At 37.0% G+C, this 5,282-nt stretch overlaps 1 long non-coding RNA gene across 1 annotated transcript in view; it reads left to right on the top strand.

Annotated features, from left to right (window-relative positions):
- The first annotated feature begins 265 nt into the window (after positions 1–265).
- LOC130544391 (uncharacterized) overlaps positions 266–5,282 on the top strand; it is a 13,386-nt gene continuing 8,369 nt past the window's right edge. Inside the window, exons 1-2 of the long non-coding RNA XR_008960635.1 lie at positions 266–418; positions 3,625–3,704. This is a non-coding gene — a long non-coding RNA (uncharacterized LOC130544391). The remainder of the gene's footprint in view (positions 419–3,624; positions 3,705–5,282) is intronic.

The following is a 5,282-nucleotide window of genomic DNA, read 5'->3' as shown; positions in this document are numbered from 1 at the left end:
TTGGTACCAAAAAAAAAAAAGGAGTTTGAAACTTTGACCTTCTGAGAATATGTTTTCCAGCTCTTTCTAGCTGCATCTTTCCAGGTCCCAGTTCTAGGTACTCGTAAGATATTTTTAATCATTTGTGCCTCCTCATTTTGATAAAGGAATTTGGGGGAAGAAGAGAAAGAAAGTTTGCCCTTCCAGAAAGGGCTATAGAAAGTATGTCATTAACATTTTTCTTTTTTCTTTTTTTTAAAGATTTTATTTATTTATTTGACAGAGAGAGAGACAGCCAGAGACAGAGGGAACACAAGCAAAGGGAGTGGGAGAGGAAGAAGCAGGCTACCAGCCGAGGAGCCTGATGCAGGGCTCGAACCCAGAACACCGGGATCACGCCCTGAGCCAAAGGCAGACGCTTAACGACTGCGCCACCCAGGTGCCCCATCATTAACATTTTTCTAACTCCAAATTTAGTCATCAACTTAATTGCTGAGATTTAATTGTTCTCATGAGGCTTTCACAGTGACTGCTTCATTGACCATCTTGTTCTACAAAGACAATATATGTACAGACTCTGAAATTCTATATGATTCCTGGGAAAGTATCAGCATTTAGTTGCTCGAGAAAGCAACTATATCTAGTTCAAAATATGGATTTGTGAGGTTTGTGGAGAACAGCCATGCAAATCTAAGAATACTTCCCTTTCCATCTGTACCTGACAGCTGAAGGTCTCCATGCACATGTAAGGCATATCTGGGTGAGCAGCTAGTCAACAAACCTCTACTAAAACCCTCTTTCCCCTTCACTTATATTTAACAAAAATAGAAAGGCCATTGAAATGCCGACTTACGAAAAAACAAGACTATAAACTTCAAGTCTGACTCACTAAGGACTTTTTATGTCTTCCTTGGTGCTGAATTTCAATTGTTTATGTACTTTTGCTGCATTTCTGTGAGTTCTCTTCCTGTTCTCCCAAGATAATTTTGTATTCAGGAGGAGGCCGGAATGGAGGTATTTGTTCTGGAGCTAAGAGACTAGATGCCTATATATGTACCTTCACTTTGCTACTGACTTGTACTGTACAATTAACATCTGCACAGCATTCTATTCTTTGTATTTCCCATAAATCATCACCGGATATAGGTTAATTCTAAGTAAAAGACCCTTAAGTCTTATTTCATGTCATTACACCCACCACAATTATATTTGTATGTGTGTATAAATATACAGATTTATGTGTATTGTTCCAGAAGCAAAGTGGAATGGTTCTAGAAACCACTAATTGTGCAATGTGATGTCATAGAAAGAAAAATACAAGATACATTTTTCAAAGTTATATATACACACATACACATACGCATGTGGGGGTGTGCTTACTGGATATAGAAAAGTGGGAAGCATGAAGGCTTCGTTGAGAGTGAAATTTGCTCACATGTTTTGGGTGAGGGGCAAAGACACGTAGGCATGAGGAAATGCATAAATATATATATTTTAACCCCCTCCTCACGATGGAGGTTAATCAGTTACCTCTAATTAGGTTGTTGAACTGGATCATGTAGATTTCTTATTTCTATAAACTTTACGATTCTATGAATGAGATTTTTTTTTAATGCAATATCCCCACTAAATTTTTCATCTGATGGTGAAAGCCGGAATCACTATCTTTGTGATCCTTCCAAGTGCATTCAGATTTTTTAAAACAGAAAGTGGTACCTGGTCCGTCTATTTCATTTTTTCTGATCACTTGACAGCTCTTTCTTCAGATTCTCTATGAATCATCCCTTGAACCATTAGAAGTTGTGTTTAGAGGGTTAGTAAGGGAAGAAAATTACATGGAATGTTTCACAAAGAATAGGAAAATCTTGGTGATAACTGCTCTATATCTTTCAAGGGGCGGCACCAGCATTTTCTTCCAATTTTCTAATTTGCAACAAATTAGCTTACTTTAAAACATTTTGTTACTTAAAATTATTTCAGAGATGTATTTGCTGCATGAGGAGAATGACTTGCCCAATTATTTTTAACAGTTTCTTCTAACATGTAATTCAGTCCTGGATACTCAGTAGCAGTCAAGCAGTATTATCTGTCCACGCAGAAATGTTACTTCATGAAAGGAGGAGTCTCCAATATATGTTTTTTTTTCTTTAAAATGAAATAATAGCTACTAGATGTACATTTTAAATTATGATTCTCTATTCCAGCATGCATACTTGGTTGGAGATAACACAATCTATTCTAGTTAGTTTAAGCAGTAGGAGATAATTGAAAAACACTAGAAATGTAACAGAACTTTTAGAAGGACTGAGGGAATAGAGTCTAGGTTCAGCTTACAGTAATAATTTCAATTATCGCACTGCAGAACTGCCAATGCCCACATTAGAACCACAGTGCGTTTACTGAAGTCAGGCTTTTCCTTTGCAGAGGCCAGAACCACACTTGGTTCCATGACAGAAAACTGCCACAGTCACTGACAACCTCAGATATTCTCCATCTCTGCCACTCCACACCCGGCCTTCTCCTCACATTTCTTGCTTCCAAATTAAACCTCATACAAGTACATCTGATTAGTGAAAAAGGCGCTTAGCACAGAGGAGGAAAACAGAGATTTAAAAAATTCTACCTTGGAAAAGCTTATCTTGTAGGGGGTTACCAAATGTGAGAACGAGGTTCAGAAGCTTGGAGACAACGGGTGACAGATTCCTACTCTATGAACTCTTCAGTAAGCAAACCCCTCCATATTGTGGTGTTACCGTCATACTGGTTTATCATTGTTGCGCTTCCAATTTGGAATCTAAGAGTCAGGATGAGGAAAACCAAGAAGTTAACTGGCTGTCCAGCCTTGAAATATGCAACAAAAAATTCAGGACCGGTTGGCTGCACTGTGCTTGATTATCTAACCTAGCAAGTATTTAGGCTTCTTTGATATGGCCTCAAATTCAATGTCAATACAGAAAGCCTGATTTATCATTTCAAGACCATTTTTTAAAAGATTTTATTTATTTATTTATTTATTTATTTATTTAGGGGGGAGGAGGGGCCAAAGGAGAAGGAGAGCATCTCAAGAAGACTCCACACTGAGGGTGAAGCCTGACATGGGGCTCAATATCAGACCCTAAAATCATGACCCGAGCCGAAACCAAGAGTTGGATGCTTAATCAACCAAGCCACCCAGGTGCCCCTCATTTCAGGACCATTTTTACAAAGATTATTTCTGTATTGCAAATGAATAATCAGGCCATGAGGTCTAGATGAAGCCAATAGAAATTCAAAGGTTTCAGTTTAGATGGTTTTTGGACTGTTGACATTTCCAATTTACTTTTATTTATTTATTATTTACTTACTTACTTATTTGAGAATAAAGTATACATTTTACTTAATAATAACATATCAATATTGGTTCATTAATCATGACAAATGTACCATACTAGTACAAGATGTGAATAGAGGAAACTGGGTGCAGGGTGTAGGGTTTTTGTTTTTTGTTACTATCTTCACTTTTTTTTTTCAATTTAGAACTATTCTAAAAAAGTTTATTTTTATTTATTCATTTTTATTATGTTCAACAGTTGTATAGAGAGAGCACATGTTGGCATGATTAAATCAGAATGACTTTCCCATAAACACAGTCTTAATTTTCGTTAGGTAATGGCTACCTGGATATTCTCTTGAAACTGAGGCAGCTCCTTCTATATGGATATGGAAGAATTCAGAGTAAGATGAATGTAAGAAAGATATAAATACAATATATATAAATATATAAACCTAATGTATATAATATCTAAATACATACAAGTAAACAAATGTAAGTAATAAGAATATAGTCTAAAGTATTGAGTGTAAAGTAAAATGTATTTTTGCACTTCATATATGAAAAATATCATCTATATTTGTGCTTTTCAGAGTATGAAAGCATTATAACGGAATATTTGAGGACCTAACTCAATTTTTTAAAAGACATATTTATTTATTGGGGGGGAGGGTCAGAGAGAGAGAATCTCAAGCAGACTCCATGCTGAGCACAGAACCTTATTCGGAGCTCAATCTCACTACACTGAGATCATGACATGAGTCAAAATCAAGAGTTGGACGCTTAACCGACTGAGCCACCCAGGCGCCCCAAGGACCTAACACAATTTTAACAGCTTTCTTTGCTTTGGACCAAGCATCTGTGGTAAACATTTCATCCAAATAACAGCATGTGCTCAAGGTTCAGGCAAGCACATAATTGCTTAATGAAAACAATTAGTAGCATTACAAAACACTTATCTTGATGTTTTCTTTCTCCATGCCCATGAATGGATCTAGGTGAGAAACAGTCACATGAATTTACAGTTATTTTAATAGCACCTTCACAATTTATGTCCCTCAAAATATTTTCTAGGGCTTAGTTCATCTGTATCCCAAGGAAAATCTCTATATTAAATCTTTTTCCCCAATTCATGCCAATCTCTCCCATTTTCACTTTCCCCAGGGCTATAACCACTTCTATCTCTTGTTCTTTGTTGTTACTGCTGCCCAATCTCTCCCTGTACTGCTCTCTGTTTCTGGGTTTTGGTCTATTTGTTTATGTTCCTTTTAAATAAGTTTTATAAGGGTTTTCTTGTATATACTAGCTAGCCCATATAAACACAACGGGCTGTCACCAAATGGGCTCATAGTAGGGTCAGTCCCTTAAATGGCAGTGACAGCACAGAAAATGTTACCCAGGCAATGCCAGGATACTGGTCCCTACATGGCTACAATGGGCATGTCTTTACGTCTTCATGGGCTGGGACCTTTGACTTGAAGCGTTGTTAAGAGATAAAGTTTTTAAGCCTAAATTTCAGACTATCATCTAATAACACTGAAGAGGAAAAAAAGGAAGAAAACTATGATATTTAAAAACATTTTCAGGGCAGGGAAATGACAGAGACCTTTACCAAATCAAATATGTGCAATCTCACACTCAGACACTTTAAAGGAAAGAGTAGAGCTGAAGGATAAAAACATAGCCAAAGCAGTATTTAGGAGGTGGTCGAAGGCCATACATAGTGTGAAGGTTGTTTTTCAGCCAGGAAAAGAATGTTCATGTTCTCTAAGGACAATTTCATTTCTTAATCATTTTTATTTCCTTATTTACAAGACTAAGGGCTTAGTGGACAAAATGGTTTTTCTTGATGGGTTGATTTTTGTTGGGATGGTTTCTGGCTGTCCAGCTCATCTGGCAAAGAACACAATATTACCATTGGCTCCAGAGGGTTTTCCCAAAAATTTCAGGAGCAGGAGAGAGCAGGAGACAAAGAGACGGAGACAGAGAGAGA

Source organism: Ursus arctos, unplaced genomic scaffold (genome assembly GCF_023065955.2).
Source record: "Ursus arctos isolate Adak ecotype North America unplaced genomic scaffold, UrsArc2.0 scaffold_20, whole genome shotgun sequence".
Lineage (NCBI taxonomy): Eukaryota > Metazoa > Chordata > Mammalia > Carnivora > Ursidae > Ursus > Ursus arctos.
The sequence above is the reverse complement of the archived record's forward strand: the minus strand, read 5'-3'. Positions and strand labels throughout refer to the sequence as shown.